This window comes from Phocoena sinus, chromosome 12, assembly GCF_008692025.1.
Source record: "Phocoena sinus isolate mPhoSin1 chromosome 12, mPhoSin1.pri, whole genome shotgun sequence".
NCBI lineage: Eukaryota > Metazoa > Chordata > Mammalia > Artiodactyla > Phocoenidae > Phocoena > Phocoena sinus.
Window position 1 is genome coordinate 12,493,860 of NC_045774.1, and position 22,320 is coordinate 12,516,179.

The window sequence follows — 22,320 nt, forward strand, 5'->3', positions numbered from 1 at the left end:
CCGTTGCGAAGCACAGGCTCCGGACGCGCAGGCTCAGCGGCCATGGCTCACGGGCCCAGCCGCTCCGCGGCACGTGGGATCCTCCCGGACCGGGGCACGAACCCGTGTCCCCTGCATCGGCAGGCGGACTCTCAACCACTGCGCCACCAGGGAAGCCCAGCATCAGCTCTTTTGTGTCTGAAAATAGGCATGTTCTGCCTTCATACTTCATTGATAGCTTAGTTCGGGATCAACGAGCGACTGCCCATGGGCCAAATCTAGCTGCTGACTGTTTTCTGTACAGTTCATAAGTTAAGATAGTTTTGACATTTTTAAATGGATGAAAAAAAGTCAGAAGAAGAAGAATATTTTGTGACGCACAAAAATCATGCACAATTCAAATTCTGGTGACCATAAATAAAGTTTTATTGGAACACAGTCTTGTTCATTCACTGACATATTGTCTATGGCTGTTTTCAGATTGCAACAGCAGAGGTGAATAGCTGATCTGTGACTACTTATTCTTTAAATATTTACTATCTAACCCTTTACAGAAAAAGCTTGGCAACTCCTGGTTTAGGTGATTAGAGCCAAAACCCAGGTTTCATGACCCCATGTAACCCAACCGTAACTCTGTATGGCTTCCCTTTACCTTCCTGAATACTTCTCCTCTCCTCTGGCCAGACCGGCCTCCTTGCTGTTCTTCTACCCTACCAGTCAGGCTCTGGAGCCTCCGGACTTTTGCATTTGCTCATCCCTCTTCTGATCACGCTCTTTCCTCTGACGTCCGCTGGCTCACTCCACTTCTTTCAGATATTTTCTCTGGGATCACCTTCTTTATGAGTCCTTCCCTGGATACCCCATCTAATTTTTAGCCTAATTTTCTCCCTATACTCTGTGCATTTCTTACACTGCTTTATTTTTTTTTCCTCCTTAGCACTTATTACTACCTAACACATTAGCTGTGGCTTGTTTTGTGTAGAGAGCACACCATCCTGATTGGGGCAAGAACAGAAGGCTCCTGAGGGCAGGGTTTGCCTTATTGTTCATCCTCTGCTGTATCCCCAGGGCCTGAAATGGTGCTCCAAGATGTTTGCTGAATGAATGAATGTTGTACTCTAGTGTGAAATCAAGGTCCTGCAGAACTTGGGAGGTTTTGCTCACTTGCCTTCTAACCCTCAATTCTACTTCCAGAGAAATCTGGAAACTTTCAGTTTCTGTGGAAGTGACTTGTTTTCTCTATTTGGGAGATTTTAGGATTTTCTCTTTGTCTTTGGTGTTTGGGAATTTGACCATAACTTGAAATTCTTTCTCCTGGGTACTCAGTGAGATTTTTTTTTTTTTTTTTTTTTTTTTGCGCTACGCGGGCCTCTCACTGTTGCGGCCCCTCCCGTTGCGGAGCACAGGCTCCGGACGCGCAGGCTCAGCGGCCGTGGCTCACGGGCCCAGCCGCTCCGCGGCATGTGGGATCTTCCCAGACCGGGGCACGAACCCGTGTCCCCTGCATCGGCAGGCGGACTCTCAACCACTCCGCCACCGGGGAAGCCCCACAGTGGGACTTTTTAATCCAAATACTCTTGAACCTCGCTTAACGGAATTCTGTCATGTTATTTCTTTGATGAGATCATTGAGTAACATTTCCTGAAAGATTTACTTGAATTTATCATCTCCATTAGAATCTTTAATCGGCAATCATATTTATAATATCCAAGGGTTCTTTCTTGTTCTCAGATTATTTATCTTTCTTAGCACCCTGTTCTTTTTTTATGGATACAATATCTTCATAAATATCTGTAAGGACACTGATTAGGTTGTTTTCCCACTTTTCTACATTTCGTTGTTACCCAAAAAGGAGATGATGTCATGCCCCAGCACGTGCTGAGTGACACTCTCATGCCAGAATGCGGAGTTCTCACTCTGAAGTACCCATATGCACATACATTGCCTGTATTCTCTGTATAATTTCAAACTTTTTAGAGAAGAATCCCCCGTAATATTGCCCAGGGCGGGGTGAAATGGCTGCCTGCAGGATTGTGGGTGTTTGCTGTGTAAAGGCTGGGCTGATAGAGATGTTTGACAGAGGGGTATGGGAGGAGGGCTAGGTTCTTACAGACTTTCAGTGAATCTTCCAATTTTCAGCCCCCTCACTTATTTAGATTTTCAAGCTCCCCTTGGCTTTCTGAGTCCTGATTTGCTCAGGGATTCCTCATCACAGGCAGTCCATTTCTCCCATAGTGTCCTTCTTATGGGTGGGATGCTGTGATTCCCCTGCCCTCCTTCATCTCTTACCCCTCCTCTGTCATCCCATCTGCCAGAAATCTGTTGAGATCTCTCAAGCTCTAATGCGCTTCCTTCATTTTTACTTTTGCTATTGTCAGTTTATATATTTTTTATACTTTTCCTATCATTTTAATGAAGTCTTGGGAGGGAGGGAAAGGGGAAAAAAAAATCTGTGATCAGCCCATCTTGAACTGGAGGGATTTGAAGAGGATTCCACTTCTATAAATCAGGTGATTATGCTCAGAGAATTTAAGTGGCTCCAATTCTAGCCCTACGATGGTAAATTATGTGCCCTTTGAGGATGTCTTTGAAGATGACATCTAAAAGCCTGATGAGAAACGAGGCCCTGCTACTGATGTCACTAAATACTTTTCATATCATCTATTACTTTGGGGGGCTACCTAACGCAAACCACTAGAGGACAACTCAACACAGGGATAAGAGGAGGCAGAACTGCCCAGAAAGAGAAGTTTCTACAAACAAGAAGCCACTGGGAGAACTTTCATTTTATCCCTGGTCAAAATGTATAGCATTTTGGGCTTCCCTGGTGGCGCGGTGGTTGAGAGTCCGCCTGCCGATGCAGGGGACGTTGGTTCGTGCCCCGGTCCAGGAGGATCCCACATGCCGCGGAGCGGCTGGGCCCATGAGCCATGGCCGCTGAACCTGCGCGTCCGGAGCCTGTGCTCCGCATCGGGAGAGGCCGCAGCAGTGAGAGGCCCGCGTACTGCAAAAAAAAAAAAAAAAAAAGGTATAGCATTTTATAATCCTGTCACTCCTCCACAGATTTGATTTAATTTTTATCTTCTCATGAAACTAACATAAAGAAATCAAAGATGTCTGAGACCAGAGACCGAACTAGTTTTCAAACTATTATTTAATCCCCAAAGGCAAAGCTTTGACAAGATAGCAACTTTGTTATACATTCTCTTTCTTTGCTCCCTCAACAGTTATTTATTTATTTAAACACAGTTTTTATTGACATTTGGATTGTGAGGTATGGGGGATGTCAGGTTTAATCTATAAATTCAAAAACTTCTGAAGAAGCAGAAATGTAAACCATGCCTTACAGAGGGTTTCCACTTTGCTTTTGAAAATGTTGCCCTTAATCTATTGCCAGTTAAACTGCAAGTCAAGTGACACTGGTTTCTGTCACCTGTTATCAGTACCTCTTCAAATTAGGAAGATCTAAAGTCAATTTAGATCTTAGAATTATTTACTCCTCCACCCAGAATGACCCTTTTCTCCTTATCTCCAGTGGTTGTGGGCCAGGAAACAGACCCTCTATTTGCCCTGATCTAAGCAGCTCCTGCTTAGAAAGGAAGACGGAAGGAGTGATCTGCTTTTGTACTTGGTAGGGTTGGGGGAGCCCCATGCAGTGAAGCTCTGCCTTGTCATCCTTAGGAAGGAGCAGATTCATTGACCATTAAGAGGAGAAAGGCCAGGTCTCAGGGATTTCTGATCCTCATGGGGTAAGTGATTAAGGTGACTGTATAAACCTATATAAGCTTATAGAAGAGTCCAACTCTGGGTTTGCTTTGAGGTTTTTCTCATTCCTGTGGTTAGGTGAAAAGGTATTCTTTTTACTGAAATTGCTTCAGCCACCTTCCAGATTCTAGGCTAGTTTTATAGTGTCATTTAGGTTTTTGCTTATGTGTCACTTTGTTTCTTAGAGATAGAATGATGAGGGTCGTTAGGTTTTCAGGTCTGAGCGGTGTGATCTTGGTAATGACTAGAGTGGGCTGCAGGCTAATTTACCGCTTGGATGAAAGGCTCAGATTTCCCCTTAGTGCTATGACTATATTGATGATTTTATCCTGAGTCTTCCCTCTTGTTAATGTTTGAATGGACAGGGACAACTTCCGTTTGGATAAAATTTTATATATTTTGTTTAAATAAACCTGTAGGGTAACCCCCTGTGATCCCCACCTCCTAGAATGCACACTTTCTAGAGTCCTCTCCTCCGGAGTGTAGACTGGAACAAGTAACTCGCTTCTAACAAACAGAATGAGGCAAAAGTGTTAGGATATCACTTCTGAGAGTAGGTTACAAAAGACTGTGACTTCTCTCTTTTTTTTTTTTGCGGTACACGGGCCCCTCACTGCTGTGGCCCCTCCCGTCGCGGAGCACCGGCTCCGAACGCGCAGGCTCAGCCGCTGTGGCCCCACCCTTCGGGGAGCACAGGCTCCGGACGCGCAGGCTCAGCCGCTGTGGCCCCTCCCCTCGCGGAGCACAGGCTCCGGACGCGCAGGCTCAGCGGCCGTGGCTCACGGGCCCAGCCGCTCTGCGGCATGGGGTATCTTCCCGAACCGGGGCACGAACCCGTGTCCCCTGTATAGACAGGCCGACTCTCAACCACTGCGCCACCAGGGAAGCCCTGTGACTTCTCTCTTGCTCACACTCGCTTTCTGTCAGGAGGTCAGCTGAGCTGGGCAGGGAGAGCTGAGCTGTCGGTGGCGGAGCAGCCGATTAAAGCCATAAGGCGACAGTGAGAGATCACTGCCCGTGAGCGCACAGGCAAGTCTATAGCTGGAGGAAGGGCCCGCTCCCCCTGTCCCATTTTCCCCAGGGAAAGGTGCATTGTCGGGGGTCAGGACCAAGGTGAGGGTCTTCTCACTGGGGAGGGAGCCCCAGATAAAAGGCTCCAGCGGTGTGATGGCCCACGAGGTGTGTGTACGTGTGTGAGAGGGGGCCGGGAATGGACTAGTCCTGGCTGCGTAACGGGGGTTCTCACACCTCCCTTTATAAGGGGGTCTCGGCAGAGACACCGGAAGAGGACCTTGGTCCAAGGCCTCAGATAAAATGACTCTGGGATATAAATATGCAAAAGAGCTAGACTGACCAGGGAGGGCCAAGACCTTGACCACAGCTCCCCTCAGACGCTGCCGTGCCCTGCTGTCACCAAGTCTGCTGCGGGGAGGGCAGTGTCCCTGTGAGACCTGCCAGGGAAAGCCCTCGCAATTACCTATGGTCAGGCCTGAAAGGTGACACGTGGGAGTGTAACCAGGAGCTGGACTCCTTGCTCCCATTCTCTTTCGCTCTTGCTTATTTGCTCTGATGAGGCCAGACACCATGTTGTGAGCTGCCCGAGGGGAGACCCACGGCGTGAGGAACAGAGAGTGGCTTCCAGGCAACAGCCAGCATTGAACTGAGGCCCTCGGTCCCGTAGCCCTTGAGAAACTGAATCCTGCCAAGGACTACGTGGGTGAGCTTGGAGGAATTTCCTTTCCCAGCCGAACCTTGAGATGATTGAAGTCTCCGCTGGCACCTTGGCAGTAACCTTGGGGGAGACCTTAGCTGGAGAACCCAGCTAAGCTGGGCCCAGATTCCTGACACTCAGAGACTAAGAGGTAATAGGTGTTTGTTGTTTTCAGCCTCTAAGTCCTGGGGTCTTCCGTTACGTAGTGATGGATAACTAAATACACGTGCTAGCGATCTAGCGACCACATCTTGGGAAACTGCATGGTCATGAGCCTGTTTCTAATGATTTGATTCCTTTTCTTTGAAAGTGGAGTATAAATATAATGAGATTGTGTTCTTTCCCCAGCAAGGTATAAAGGAAACTGGTATTGAAAAGGAGAAGTGGGAGGACTGGAATTTTATATACTTTATTTAAATAAACCTGTAGGATAACCCCCTGTGAACCCCCTGGGTGATGCATTCAAATCTAACTTTTCCCTGTCATTTTCCTCTTCTAGTGTGTGAAGGAAAAGTTTTGAAGTTAGTCCGTTCAGTATGCTACAAAAGAATGGCAGGCTAAGCCTTGTTCTTATCCTAAGATACTTTTTTATGAATTTATCTGTGCCCTCTATTTATAAGTAATATGAACCGTTAAGAGAGGAGAAAGAAGGGAAATGTGAAAGAACATTCAGCCAAAAAAGACTGATGATAAAAAAGCGGCACTTCAACTAGACACACCGGGAACAGTTCTGCAGGTGACCCTGCACTCCGTGCCTGCAGATGACCTCGCCCTCCATGCCTGCAGATAAACATCTTTGCCTCCAAATCAGCACAGCCAAACCATGCAATGTTTCACACACGTGTCCTGGAAATGAACACACCGAGTAGTGTTTAATGATCGGTGGAGCCAGATGAGACACGACTGATTTGCAAGAACTGTGTCCTGGGTTTCAGAATTGAGGAAGGGATCATTAAATGACAAGAAGGAAGAACAATGACATTGGGGAAGTAGAGATGACACTTCCTCTTCTTTCGAAAGAGCCTTACGCTCTGGTCAGCCTCTAATGGTCATCCGGTGTAGCCAGAGCCGCCTGAGCTGTGGCCGCTTCCAGTGGAATCCTCAACCTTGGCCCCAGAGTATTATGAATTTTCTGAATTCAGGGATAAAGAGCCAGTGCTTGGATTTACTCTCTTTTTATTGCATGTAAGTAAAACCACTCCTTGGCTGATATATGAAGTCGTTGCTTGGCATCTCAAGATGGTAAAGCAGTGGATACCCTAGTACTCTCTTTAACATAGTGAGTTGTAACTAAGATGTGACTCTTGGGATGTACCGTTTGCTCAGCTCTTCATAAACTTGCTGCTGTCAAGTCCAGTGCTAAAGATACTCTTTAGCTTTGAAGGAGAGAGCTGTGTACTCACTCTGCTTTCCTCTGTTTCTTTTTTTTTTTTTTTTTTTGTGGTACGCGGGCCTCTCACTGTTGTGCCTCTTCCCGGACTGGGGCACGAACCCGTGTCCCCTGCATCGGCAGGCAGACTCTCAACCACTGCGCCACCAGGGAAGCCCTCCTCTGTTTCTTAAATGGATGTTGTATTGATAGCTGCTGGGACCTCTGACCGTGGCTTTGATTTAGAAAAGCACAATTCAGCATGTGTGTGGGTCCTGAGGAGTTCATTAGGGGAAACACTCTGTGGCCACCCTCTTTTGAGAAGGTGTGTTCTTTGTGGAGAATCCCCCTTTGTATGCAGGCAGCTGGAGGGGATCTTACTTTTAGATAAAATCACAGGCTTGACAAGACATCTCTGTGTGAAAACGAGAACTTATGTGATGTTGGTTCAGAGGTTTTTACCCAGGGCATCTGAAGCATTTGGTTTTCTTTGCTTGTGTATGTGTGAAGGAAATTTAACTGTAAGAGACAGGGTTATAACCCACCAAGGCATCTTTGACTATGGTAGTGGAATTTATTAGTCTGTAGGGGCCTGTGTGTTCTTAGTACTGTCCTAGGCATTGTATAGTCATACACAGAGTCTGATTCCTCTCCAGCTAATTAAAATTTTATGTGGAAATGGAAACAGAAAGAACACAGGTTTCTTTCTGATCACATCATGCAAGTGAGAAGAAAAAGGACTTCAGTGTGTGTATTTCATGGTGTTCTCATTCTTTAATTTATTTTTTAAACGTCCCTTTCCTCTATATATCAACTGTCTTTTCTGGAGAGGGTCCATGTGTGAACTCTTGCAGGTAAGCTGCATTAAGCAAATGCACATCATCTGAGTACGGAAATAGGAAGTTCTTTCCTGCGGTAGCTTGCTGTGGCAATAAGAGATAAGAAATTACTTCATGACTATTGCCTGAGACTTTCCTTTTTACTCTCATATCCTTCTTAAGCAGCTCACTTCTGCTTTCCATCCGGCATGGAAGCCAGGCAGTGTGAGCTGGGAACCCAAGCACAGGCTGATAACTTGCAAGCAGGTTGAATAGGGTAAATGGTGTGTGAGAGTGCAGAAAAATCCTTAAAAATAAGCTCTTTGGTATTGAAGAAAATCCTACAAATGGGAGAATTACTGGACTCTTCAGTGCTCTGGACAGTGCCTGACCCATAAAATTCTCTCAGTCAATGTTTGTTGAATGACTGAATGACTGACTGGGATTGTTCATAAAATGAGTGTGGTAGGGTAGCCTTTGCCCTGTCTCCATTACCCAGGCACATAAGGAACTGCAGGTTGGAAAAGGACAGAGTGAAGCAGGAGAGGAGGAGAATATGAAGGTGGGAAGAGAAGAAAGCATATGTAGAAAGGAGACGATAAGAAGCCTTAAAGGTGGCAATATGGTGGTGAAGGTGGAGGTGGAGGAGTGGTAGAGTGGTGGTGATGGAGGTGGTGGTGGAGATACTGGGGCCGGGGGTGGAGGTGATGATGGAGATACTGGAGGTGGTGATAGAGGTGATGGTGGAGGTGGAGTTGGTGGTGGAGGGGGGGACTGTGGAGGTGATAGTGGTGGTGATGGAGGTGATGATGGAGATACTGGAGGTGGTGATAGGGGTGATGGTGGAGGTGGAGTTGGTGGTGGAGGGGGGGACTGTGGAGGTGATAGTGGTGGTGATGGAGGTGATGATGGAGATACTGGAGGTGGTGATTGAGGTGATGGCGGAGGTGGAGGTGGAGTTGGTGGAGGGGACTACGGAGGTGATAGTGGTGGTGATGGAGATGGTGGTGGACATACTGGGGGTGGGGGTGGAGGTGATGGCAGAGGAGGTGGTAGAGGTAGTGATAGAATGGGATTGGAAGTGGTGGTGATACAAGTGGTGGTGGAGGTGGCGGTGGCTGTGGCAGAAGTGGTGAAGTGGAGGTGATGATGGGCGGGCAGTGTGACATAGTCGGGAGAAATAGTTTTGGGATTAGACACAGCTGTTCAAAATCCATATGCACCACTTACTAGCTCTATGACCTCTGAACCTGCAAAATGGTGACTATAATAAACTGACCTTTTTGTGTTGTTCGATAAGGATTAGAAATACGATTGCACGGTGCCTGCCACCTCGTGGATCTTCACCAAATGGCAGTTAACAATATATTTTCTTCAGTTTTTAAATCGCTATAGCCACACTTACAGATTTAACCACCAATTTATCTTTTCTTCATGTTTTTTGCTGTTTTCTAAATTTCATAAATTGAGCATGATTCTTTTAAAGAATTATTTATTAAAAATAAATGTTATATACCTAGTTATCAAGATGGTTAAGCACATGGCGGTATATCTGTATAAAAAATACTATCAATAAAATGATGTTTATGTCGTATATTAAGGCTAAGTTAACAAAAAGGAGAAACATAACTCTCAGCTATGTAAAAACACTGCAGAGAAGCAAGATTGAGGTAAATATGTTAAAACGTGAGCATACAATTAAGTTGGTTTATAGCTGATAGTTATATTTGTCTTCGTGCTTTTCTATTTTTTTTCAAAATTTTCGTTAGTGGAGCATATTGAGACTACCTTAAAAATCTGAAAACAAAATAAATGTTGAATTAAAATAAATAAGCAAAATTTTAACTCTCTTAACCTTCCACCAAAAGTGAAACAAAAGTAGTGTTTTAGTTACAGTGTGCTGAAGTTTGTGGTTCATTGCAATGGATGAAATAACACGATGTATGTTATTTAATTTTCATAGGGGGGTCTCCTTTGAGATTAAGACTGGTGCAGAATCGTGTGACAGTTCTAAAGTGAGAACAGTGAAAAAGGTCCCCTCTGGGGCTGACTGGTCTACTTAGTTCCTAGAATCACATGAAAAAGGGCAATTTTGTCTATATGATTTACAACTGCCTCTAAACCTGTATTGGGTGCTTTTCTAGCAAGTTCAACGTCAATTTGATAGTTCTAAATTAAGTTTAGATTTGCCACCATAAGAGTAATTAGTTTTTAAGGGAATGTTGACTTGTGTTTTTCATCTTGGTGTACCTGGGGAGGGATCAGAAAAATATTTTTGTGCAGTAAGAAATATTTCCTGTTAGGATCTCGGCCATCCCACCTCCCAGTGCTGGCCTGTCACTGTGGAGGAGGCCCTTATCAGAGACTTAACCGAAATCAAGTATTTTGGCTTATAGGTAGGTATTGGAATAAATCTCCTGTCCTTGACTTAGAAATGATCTAGTGAGAGATAATTGGCAGACAGAGAGGCAAAAAAGTGAACAAAGGTGAGCAAAAGACAGATTTCCTAAACTGACACGGGTGTTGAAATAGGAGGACTTGAAAGGTGAACAGTTAGCCAGTTTAAACTCACCCCAAAATTACTAGAGTGTGGATGAACTCTTAAAAAAATTATGAATAAAAAATGACCAGATCTTCAGTGAGAACTGAAATTTAGATTAGAGATGAAAGAATTAATCAAACAGACAATGGACCTTATGACCAGTTGTAAAAGCCGAAAACCCAGTATGGAATATGATTTGAACTAGATGCAGCAACATGGTAGACTTTGGAACAGTTGGTCCATAGCATTTGCTGAATATTTCATGTGTGGAGCATTGAATACAAACCAATGATATTATTGAACACTTGCCATATTCAGGGCACTGTAATCAACACTTTCATTTTTACACAAACACTGGTCAAAGCAATCACTTTTCAAAACAATCCTGGGAAGTAGCACTACTGTTATCTCCACGAAGCTGAAGTTTCGAGAGGTAAATTAGTACCCTAAAACCACTCCGCTAGGCAGAGGCAGAGATAGGATTCAAACCCAGATCTTTGTGTGTCTCTGAGCCTGTGGCCTCACTACCATCGTACATGACACTACATTGATTTCATTTGCATTAAAGATTTTCTTACACGGGATAGTTATCTGAGGCCAAGAATTGGGAGACCAGGGGGGAGTATGAACAGATTCATGCTCTACTTTGAAATCTCCTTAAGGGACATTCCTTTCCATTTCTTGGTTGAAGAGGTTGGAAAGGAATTTTTCTTTTCAGGGACCTACCTATGCCCTGACATGACTGCACATATGTGGTTGTCAATGTAGCTGCTTCTTAGGCAGCCCTGAAGTATTATGTAAGGAACCAGCAGGAACCAAAGGGCTCTGGAGAGCCAGGGGGGTTCCATGACTTTCAGAGCCATCCCTGGTTAGTCCACAACCTTAGTCAAGATATATAACATTCTCCCTTCACAAGGGTCCCTCCTGTTGCCCTTTTATAACAAATTTAATTTGAAAACATCCAGTGCCTTTCTTGAGTGTCACTGCACCCTTAGTGATAATGCTACACATTAGGCTCTGTTTATTAGCGGGATGGAGGGGTTAGGAGGCCTAAGTGCCCTGCCTGTGGCATGTAAAGGTTGTGTGCTATCAAGCAGGCCTTTAACTTCTCCGTGCTTCAGTTTTCTCATCCATAAAAGCTGAGATAAAAATACCTAACCAGTCTGTTTTGTCGTGTGGACCAAATGCAATTAAGTGGAAACGCTTTGAAGAAAGTAAAAACGTTATAAACCAATGGGGCCTTCTGTCTTGGCTCGGATTTTATTTTCTTACCGTGTAGAGACTCAGTTGACATACAAGAGCTTTATTGGCATAAGAGGATTAGGTGAAAGGTAGTAGGGGGTGTTATGGGTTAAACTGTGCCTCCTCCCCCCCCCAGAAAAAGTATGCTGAAGTCCTAACCACCAGTACTTCAGAGAGTGACCATATTTGGAAATGGAGGTGTTGTGGATGTGATTAAATTAAGGTTAACGATCCAATGAGACTGATGTCCTTATAAGAAGAAAGCCCTGTGAAGACAGAGATACCCAGGGAGAAGACCATGTGATGTGGAGAACAGAGACTGGAGTGATGCAGCTGTAGGTCAATGGACACCAAGGAATCGCCGGCCCTCCAGACGCCTGGGAAAAGTCAAGGAGGGATTCTCCCCTATGGGTTTCAGAGGGAGCATGGTCCTGACAACACCTTGATTTCAGATTTCTGGTCTCCAGAGCTATGAGAGAGTACATTTCTGTTGTTTTAAGCCACTCAACTTGTGGTCTTTTGTTACTATAGCCCTAGGAAACGAATACAGGGACTAAAGAATAAAAGCCATTGTAAATGCTAGTAATAAACTCATCTAATTGCTGGCAAGCACTTCTAGGGACCAAATCCAATATGACTCATTTCTCTGACTTTAACCTGTGGCGTTGGGCCTCAGACAGTAGATTTACTACATCATTGAATGGGAATGAACACAGACACTAAACAATGGAACACATTTACAAAATGGAAATCAGGCTATGGTGAAATCTGCAAAAGGACATTCTTTCATAAATTGAGTCTAGCTGGGGATTTCAGACTATTATACTGATGTGGTCATTTACTAGACATGGAACAGTAGTGTCTGTTTGGGAGGATATTTACTTCTCCAAGTTGTATAGTGAAAGAAAAGTTCAAATATTTGGAATTGGAAAATGATGTAATGTGATAGCACTTTGGTCCAAACATAAAACCTAAGGCTCCAATCTAAACCTATAGCAAATGGAAACTCCCCAATTAATGGATGTTGGGTCATTTTAGTGGTTTCATCTATAGTTGTTGATCCCTCTGTTACATAAAGTTAGTTTGGTACCTGCATGGCTATTTTAATGACAGCGTAAATAGCCAGGATTTCAAGCATATTCTGTGTTTCTCTGCAACATAAGAACCCCTTACTTTCTCTTTTCAGTCGAGTTTAAATTACTGTAATTCCTATTACCATAATTATTCCTAGCAGAGCAACATTCTTTTAGCAGGAAAACATCATTGTAAGAGGCTAATTCATTTAATCTACTCAAAACTAAAAAGATCTTTTTGCTCCTTCCCTTAATTGATTTATATTCAATTTTCTTTAGACTTGTTATTAATTTTATATAATTTCTTTCAAAATGCTCAATGGAAAGTTGTGACTGGTTAGATTCTTTCACATTTGAACAAGGTAGAATTTCTTTATTTTCCTGACTTTCACGAAAGGAAATACTTCCTTAGGAGTCTTGTGTACTAACCTCTAATATCACGTGAGACGAGAACATTTAACCATTTATAGGCAAATTTATATGTTGATACCAAACACTGGTCTAAAATAGGAAAATACAAGACGTCTCAGAAAAAAGGAAAGAAATGGAGCTGACTCAAAATTCTTTCCAGGAGTCTCAATTTAACATTATCCACTCCTACAGGATATAATTCGTTATAAGGTGTCAGGACTCAGCCAGAAGACACTTGGCTGCACTTATACTAAGTCACATTTTAAGGAAGAAATGTTTAATTCTTTTCAAAAACTGAGAAAATGGCTGCAGACGTGAAAACCATACTTTTCAGGCTACTTGTTTATGATTATTCTGTTTGGATAGCTCAGAGTATAACACAATATGGGGGAAGTTTGCACTATTTTTCTGGTCTGATGACCACATGTTGTCTCATTAATTTCTTGAACGTGTTGAAGATTCTGCTAGTTTAGCAAACTAATGGTCGCAACAGGAACATTTTATTAATTCACTTGAAGTACAGGTCAGTTATAACAACTTTGTTCTTTCCCCCTGTTAAAAGCCTGAAGCAAATTATGCTAAAGGCCTTATTTGCTGGTTCCTTATTGAACCATAAATCCCAACCTCTCTTACGATCCTGACCAATAGGCAAAGAATTGTTCTCACTCGTGAGTGTGAATATTAATCATACAATAGGATGAATACCCATTATTGAACATTTAATAGTCACCAAATGCCTATTGGATACCTCATGTTTTCCATGTGTTTTATTGTAAGAGAACAGACAAGATCACCTTTTAAGTTCCCTTATAATCGTGTGAATTAACGCTACCTTTTCTTGGTTAGATTCAGTTACAGCCATTCTGTCAAAGAGAAGGCTCTGAACTTGAGCTCTCTTGATGAAATATGTCCAGGGTTTTCCAGCTAGAGCTGGATTTCACCCTGGAAGCTACCAAGCTCTCCTGCACTTGAATTTTCAACTTGATTAATCAGCTGGAGCCCTTTTGCGTAGGTAACAGGGACTTAGAGGGAGTTGTCGAGCAAGGTTTGAGGTAGGCACTAGAGCGCAATTGTTTTATTTTGTAGACGCTCATCAACATTCCAAAGTGATGTACAAATCAGTTGCCTTGAGAGGAACGCCAGACCCCTAGCTCTCCTGGGCCGAGAAGCCAGCGCGAGATGAGAGACCCCAGAGCATTCATCAAAGCAGAGTAAGTGACCAGAGCGTGATAGGTTTGGCTATTTCTTCCGAAGTGACTTTGCTTTTCACTTTGGTGTTCCCGGTAACAGCAGAGTCCTAGACTCAGGGTCATTTCCACTTTGCATTAAATACTTTGTGAGCTCTGCACTGGGAGCAAATTAGCAAGATTCTCCTCTCAATCCTGAATTGAGTTCAGACACTGAGCATTGCTGCCTGCCCCCCACAGCCTCATGTTTCTTACCAAGGACGTGCACCTTTTGCCAGTGGATGGAGGCCCCTGGCCAGTGAGATGTTCTCTATATTGCTTGGAACTTTCTGGGCAGTGAGCACCACTGAGGCAAGCCTTTGAAGGCAGAAAACAGCATTCAAGACGGCTCCTTGTTTACGATTGTAGTTTCTCAAACAGGCTGCATTTATTTGCATGTGCCCAGCGGCTGTATGTCTTGTGTAGTCAGTGCTACTGTTATTGCTAAGAGTTAACGTGTACTGTCCACTTGCTGTCTGCCAGGGAAGGGGTTAAAGTCTGTATATTCATTGTCTAATTTTCTTAACCAAATGACTCTAGGAAGCGCTGTTATTAACTAGCTTCCCTTTTCCTGATGAAGAAACAGGCTCAGAGAGGTTAAGAACCTGGCTCAGGGTCACACAGTAAGTGATATAGTCAGGATCCCAACCTCAACAATTTGCTTCTGGAGTCAGAAGTTGAACTGGGTCTGCTGGACCTGAGAGTCCAGTAACATATGGCTGCTTTGAGGGCAGAGGGAAAAGGATGCCACGTGATTTCTTATTTTTAGATAAGGCTGCTTTGTGCTTGTTCACCTTTCCATTCATTCCCCAGGCTGGGAATGTATGTAACCCGACCCCATTTGGGCCAGAGGATATGTGTTTGGGTGAAGAATATAATGCTAAGAGTGCTTGTCACAGATTCGCCTGAGCCTTAAGGAAAATCTCCTTCCTAAAGACATTTCCAGGTCACAGCTGAGGAGGCTTGGGACAAAGAGACAGGACATTTGCTTCTAAGAATTCAGAATGAAAAGGGGAAGAAAAATGGATATTAAAAGTTAGGAAGGCAGGATTTTGAGAAGATGTGTTTGAATAGTTTCCATTCATGATTTCTATTTATTATAAGACCAGGAAAAGTTCTTCAGAAAAAGAAAAGGTTAGTAAATAGCAAATTAGATAAAAGGAGAGGAAAGAAGGAGCTCTTTAGGCAAGTACTTTGCATTCAACCTCGTACTAAATTTATGTTATCAATTATCTTGCTATTTACTTCTTAAGTTTTTAAAATAATTTTTTTTCTGTAGTATACATGTAATGTATGTTTATTGCCAAAAATGCACATAAACAAGATAAATATTTCCCATGATCCTACCATATTGAACTAATCATAGGTAATATTTTGGTGCAAAAACTTCAATATTTTGTCTTTTTTCTTTATATATGAGTGTATTTGACAAAAATGAGATAAAACTGTACTCTGACATATTAAAATCATATTCCTATCACATTACGTATTTTAGATATAATAATTTACCAAATAAGAGTGCAGTTACCAAACTTTTTGAATGGGTCATGATGGATAAGTGAAGAGCTTTTTCTTCATAATAACTGACCATAGAAAAGTTCAGGTATTGAGAATTTGCAAATACTGCAAAGAAGTGGCAAGTTTAACAAGTTTTAATCCCAAAAGTGGCTAGTTGTCATATAAAACAAAACAGAAAATAACAAGAGAGCAAAATGCAGTAGAGGGAAGACCCCAGCATGAATCTGAATAGGCAAGTTTTGGGGTGTCATAGCAGGTGGCAGCGGCTGTCTTTTGGAAAGAGGGTTTTCCTCGGCTGACTTGTCTTTTTGCAGTCTTGTTGTGGTGTCTGGTGGTCCTGAAGACTGGTGTAGGACCCTAATCTCCATGTGTTTTTAAGTCTGTCACCATCATCACTCATATGAATTTTTGAGTTACTTGGCCACAAATGGTATTGGAAAATTATTTCTTAAACATAGAAATTCTCTTATGGTCCCTGAGAAATTCACCAAAAATTTGTTGAGAATTTTCTGTGTATCAGGCATTGTGGAAAATATAAACAAAATATTTTTTAAAAGTTAGGCCCTAGAATATCTTACTAATTTACTGGGGCAACAAAACTAACACGAGACATTAAACGAAAAGACGAAAGTGATACATGAGTGTCATAATGAACAGTGTAGAGAGTTAGTACTGTAAAAGTTAGAGAATGAACCGGGAGAATTTAATGGTGGAGGAAGAAGTTGATCAGGATATGAAAGAAAGGGTAAGTTTCAGGCGGATGGAGAGAAGAGAGATGACCACGGAGTCAGGGGGAAAAAATACAAACAGAGCTTTTCCCCTGGAGCCAAGACAAGATGGCGCTCATGCTGCGGTATATCAGGCAGCTTACATAATGGGAAGAATCTTGGACCCCAAGCCACATGCTTTGTTCTGCCAGTTGCTATGTCGGTGAACTTTGGGTTGTAACTTTTTCATGTCTCAGTTTCTCCATTTGTGAAATGGGTAGCATAATATGGCTACATGCCTCAAAGAGTTATTGGGGTCTTGCACGAGATGATGTATATATACATGCTGTAAGTGTCACTTGTGATGGTGATTTACTGGAAATACAGACAGAAGAAGAACACAAAAGGACAATAAAGTAGTTGTAACATACCCCAAGCCAAAGTTGAGTGTTTTGAAGACAGAGGGAGTATATCATTGGGTCAAACGTAGCAAGAGCAAAGGGGAAGTCAGAGGGTTGATAGGTTGATGGCATTGATAATTCCCCTCTGGAGACATGGAGAAATGAGGGGAAATGAGAAGATGAGGAGGAAAGTGGTTGATGGGGAAATGGAGTGCTTTGGAGAAAGTTTGATGATAAGGATGGGTTTTCATACATTTGTATTTTTTCTAATAAAACGGTTCTTTCTTGAGTATTGTGGGCAATGCATCATGTCAAATCTTTTAATATGTTCTTCCCACTAATTGAATGAGAGGAAAAGGAAATTTCTTCTTTTCTCCTTATTTCACTTATTTTCCCTTTGTATCCCTAGAAGCATGACACACTTCTCAACAAATAGTTGAAATAGTTTTGAAAAAATATTTTCATCAATCCAAGTGGGTAGTAATTAGATCTTGGGCAGCAGTTCTAGGCTTATGCATCACACTTCTCTTTTTAAATCAAATCATAGAGCTATTATAAATGATTAAGGCTAAATATTATATAATTAACTCATAATGAGTTATAACCATGAGACTCAGATAAAGCATGAATGATTCCATACAATCCATAAAGATACATTTCACCGTTTGTGCTTGTGTCATTCCTTTATTAAATATTTAATAGATTTTGACAACTAATGTCATCTTCCTTGTGCATTGAACCTTCTGGTGGACACAAAGCAAAAACCAAAAGACGTGTAGCAAGTAGGAGAAGAAAAAACAGAGAGGTTGGAGAATTCACACACTCTATAAGAGGCTCCTGAACTGACTTAATCTGGCGAATTGCCTGCCTATTTTTGTTCATTATACTCTATTCACACTGCTCTTATGGTCAAATCTAGGGCCTTTCTCAGCTCTCATCCTCCTGGATTCAGCATCTATAGACTTCAAGACTCACGTAGACCTTGTCTGCCTTAAGGACATATACTCCATCTCTCAGATTTCTCCTTAAGCCATTCAACTATAGCATCTTATTTGATTTACATCTTGGTTCCCTGTCTTGTTTTCTGTGGAGGTTCTCGGGAAGTTCTCTGATCTCAATTCTCTTCAACTATTATTCCACAATATTATTTGAAACCCCCACCTTTCCAGTCTTGATCCAACTCTGGCTCCCCACTCAGTTTCCTCTTACTAGCAGGGTTTTTTGCTCGTATGCACTGGCGTTGTTGCAACTCACATATGTTTAGAATTGAACTATTGCCCAATATTCTCTGGTGGTTCTCCGTATACTCTCCAGAGTATACAGAGTTCTTGGAGAGTTTCTTGGCGAGTCGAGCAAAACAAATGAACTTGGGTATAATTTTAGAAAATCATAAGCTCTCTTACTCCCTCATTTAAGGGTTAATTTTGCTTTATCCAATCACACTTGCATTGATATTGTCTACTTGTTCCAGGTTCAAGGTAGCTTTGTTGTCTAATACTTCTCTTCCTAGATGACCTAGTCATTCGGGGAAGAAAAGTTGTCTTCTTTTTCCCTACCTGTTCACCCCAATCAATAGCCCCCAGGGAATCTTGGTTGTGGCCAAATCTCTTTTCTCTACCTCTACCCCCAGGTTTCTGTACCTCTTCTTCACGATTACCTGGGCATGTTGGACTAATCCCTCTGCTGAGTCCTATCCTTTGCCTTCCCTCTCAGCATGTGTCCTGTTCCCTGGTGTAAAGCAGAGATTCTCTGATTCTTTTTCTTACTTGAGTGTCTTACATGGTCCAGGACTTTGAGTAAGTATGACAAAGACTTGGGTTTAGCACTCTTTTCATTATGCAGTCATTTCCATTGAAAGCCTGCTTTCTGTTCTCCTGGAGAGCCTAGGGAAGTTTCATGTATTGACATTTCAGTGTCTATATTTTCAGAGTGGGCAAATAGAAAGCTGTTTACTCAAAAGTTTTCTGTTTTTCTAGCCTTTGTCTGTTTTTGTCTTATTCTTTGGGAAGGAGACCTCCCTCTAAATCCTGAATGTCTGTTTGTGTGGAGCCTCTGAGCTATAACTGCTTTACAGTCCTCCGAAAATGTGCGTTTGTGCACGTTTTCTTAGACTGACTTTTGCTGTCTGTGTGCAGGGCAGATAGTAACGCCCCCATGGAAGAAACCGAGGCTCAGAATGGTGAAATGACTTGTCCAAGGTTGTAGTACTAATGAATGGCTGACCTGAGGCTCGACTCTAGTTTGCTGTTTCCTACAGGAGGTTTCCCGCTCTGGAGCATTCTATTGCCTGACCTTTATCAGTGAGCGGTCTCTACTGATTTATCATCTAGGTAAAGTTTGAGTTCAAGCCTAATCACCTTCTCCTCCTTAGGGTGTCCCAGCCTGGATCATCCCATCGGGCGTGTATTCTTAGCCTTATACTTGGGTGGGTAGAGGCCTCTACCCACCTGTGTTGGATGCCTGATGTCGGTGCTTACTGCATAGAATCAGGCACCAAACTTATTTTAGCTCAGAGGCACTATGGACTCCATTTACTCTCCGTTTACCAGTTTATGGATAAGGAACTGAGGTCCAAAGAGATTTTGTGATTTCCCAAACGCGAACCGCTTTTTAGAGGTAATGCTCACTTCACTGCCCAGATTTCCTAGACTCCTAGACTCTCCACTGTTAAATCTGGGTTAAAATGAACACGTTCTTGGAAAGGAAAGGTCTTTCAGTTGTTATGAGTCACTAACACCACTGCGTGAATTAGCTAATCAGATCCTTCTGACTGGGAGCTAATTTGGGTTGCCAAACCACCTGGCTCACCTGTCCCACAACTCTGAGCTGATAAATGCCTAGTCTAAATGTCAACTACCCAACAACAAAGACTGCACCATTTATTTTTGAAGATTCTTTCAGCTTTTCTCATTTAAAATGTCTTTCAGTATAATGCAGAATTGTCCTTTGTGTGTGAAGATGGTAGATTTCCTTCATTTCATCCTTCCTCTCTCCTAATAATCATTTCTGTCAAGGCTTTGCATGTATAAGGCACTAGGGTTGAGTCCGTGACTGAGGAAGCATCTAAACAAGTTGGCTTATTTGAGGATCCAACCTATGACTTCAGTTTCAATAACACTCCAAAGACCATCAGAAAATGAAGTCGACATAGCTTAGGGGGCTTTGGATAAGAGACAAGCCTGTATTTCCACAAGGCAGGAGCTAATGCTGGCTTTTCCATTAGATGAAATTTCTTTCAAGTCTCTCCCACCACGATCCCCTCCAGGGTCCCCACCAGACCTGCTTTAAGATCAGCTGAGCATCGAGATACTTGTAAGGTCTTTGGGGAACCTCCTGATTACACGTTATCTTTACTGATAATTTTTCTTTACCTTGTGATGTGCTTATTTTAAACAGAGCCCCTACTCAGTCTTCCTTTCCCTCCTGAGCCTCTCTCATTAAGTGAAAACTTCCTTGGGCTTGGAAGGCATTTGTGCTGACTTTCTGCCTGGTGGTTTCTCCAGTGATTTAGAAATCTGCACAGATGGGGCTGGGGGAGGGAGGGTACCCAGTTGGCATAGAGGACGTGGAAATTCAAGCAGAACTGGACACAAAATACTTGAGTCTCCAGTTCCATTTGCCGAAGGAAAGAAGTTCTTCAAAGTTTGCAAGATTTTTTTTTTAATCAAAACGTTTTTAAACACACAGTAAAACAAACTGACGAGTTTTAGCTTCTTGATATATTAAGCTTAGATTGTCAGATAAGTATTTGTCACTCACAGGCTTTCACCAGAAGGTGAATTTTCCTCATAAAAAGTTATCAATAGGTCAAATGTCTCATGGGGTATAAAGATGAAAATGTCATGGTCCCTGATTTCTCAGTTGTGTTCGTCCTACATGTGAATTAATGAAATTGTAGCAGGGTTTTCTTGGTGGGAACTGCACCTTTAAAAAATGGAAACAAATGATTCCTTTATTAAGGTTCACCTTTAACTCATAGACTATTTTGGCCCAGGAAGCTTTGGAAGCAAGGTGTACTGATAAAAGTCAAGAGCTAATCAGAACTTAGGAAGGCCCGGTTTCATGTCTGAACATACTTGGGAGAGACACTGTAAGAGAAAATTCTTGGATTGGTTTTAACATTTCATCCAATAAAACTTTCTTGGGCAGAGTGTTAGTTGAAAGAGAGGCTATAATTTTAGAAGTCCTGGGACTTCCCTGGTGGTCCAGTGGTTAAGAATCTGCCTTCCAGTGCAGGGGACGCGGGTTCGAACCCTAGTCGGGGAACTAAGATCCCACATGCCGTGGGGCAACTACTCCCACGTGCTACAACTAGAGAGTCCACGCCACCAAAAAAAAAAAGTTGTTCTGTTGGTATTCTGTTAACAAGAAGGTTGTTTCCCATCACATTTTGTTTCGGGGGAGTGCCTTAAACTGGATCTCTTTTGTTCTATACTTAAAAAAAATGGATTTTGCATTTGTTGTTATTGGTTATTGCTGTGTTCTCTCAGAGAGGATTATCCTCATGAGGAAGCCATTTGGTAGGTAATATTGAATTCCATTTGTTCTAAGCCCACACATATTTAGTCTTTTCACTTTCTTCTTGCCAGGGAACCAAGAGTGCACTGCTTGTGACAGAGGTGTGCTGTGCTGTATTTCTTACAGATGGAAGATTCAGGTTAGCTGTGAGCTAGTAAGAAATTTGACAGCATGGATTTCAGAGTAGGACCAGGAAGTACTCTGGTGGAGTTTGCTGAGAAGAAAGCAAAGATTCAAAACTGAGACTAGTCCTGATTTGAGGTTAGATGAAAATTTCCTCTGATGTCAGGAGATCTCTTAATTAGCACAGAGAAGGGAGAAAGAAAGAGAGCCTCAAAGTTAAGCAAACTTCTTCACTGAAGGATTTTTTTAGGGGACTAATATGCTAACAGAGTTGTCAATCTGCAGTATGGGGAAAATTTTTAACTGTGGGGAAACTTACTAAGCATCTTTTTCCAATTTATTGGCCAAGAAATCCCTTTATGACAGAGCACTGAGGAAGTCTCGTGTTCATCCACTGTACTTTAGAATATTGTTTTTTAGCTTACCCCATCCTTTAACCAAAATATAAATAAATTCTTTTAATAGATGAAACAAAGTCTTAACAGCTGTAATTTTACATTTGTTAGCATAGTTGTTCTATATCCAGAGAAAGAGATGTAGAGATGCAATGGAAATGAGAACTTAGGACACTGATGGGAATTTTATGTATATGGGTGACAGTAAAAGTCTTTGGGATTGTTTTTGTCCTGAATCTTCAGGACATAACTTAGATTTGAATTCTAAGATAATGAATTAAGTAGTAAGGGAGTGAGAGGCTTCTAAACTCTCCATAGATAAACCATAAAATGAAGGCAGAGATTAGAAATGCTGTGTTGCAAGGACAATGAGGTTTTTAAGTGGTATGGATACACATGGAGCCATGAACGATAAATCTCTCCTTGCTTCTTCTAACTTGACAAAGCCTATCCAAATTATGATGTTGACAGTTGTGTCAGTTCCAAAGAACGTGTTTCTATAGTTACTATTGTATGTAAGAC

At 42.3% G+C, this 22,320-nt stretch overlaps 1 protein-coding gene across 6 annotated transcripts in view; it reads left to right on the top strand.

Moving 5' to 3' along the window:
- The first annotated feature begins 5,954 nt into the window (after positions 1-5,954).
- The window catches only part of IPCEF1 (interaction protein for cytohesin exchange factors 1), a 205,224-nt gene continuing 188,858 nt past the window's right edge, over positions 5,955-22,320 (top strand). For 4 of the 6 annotated variants that reach the window (XM_032650833.1, XM_032650838.1, XM_032650831.1 and 1 more), the window contains exons 1-2: positions 5,955-6,640; positions 13,997-14,121. The gene's annotated coding sequence lies outside the window, so the exon portion shown is untranslated. The remainder of the gene's footprint in view (positions 6,641-13,996; positions 14,122-22,320) is intronic. The other 2 variants (XM_032650832.1, XM_032650837.1) reach the window with 1 other exon arrangement.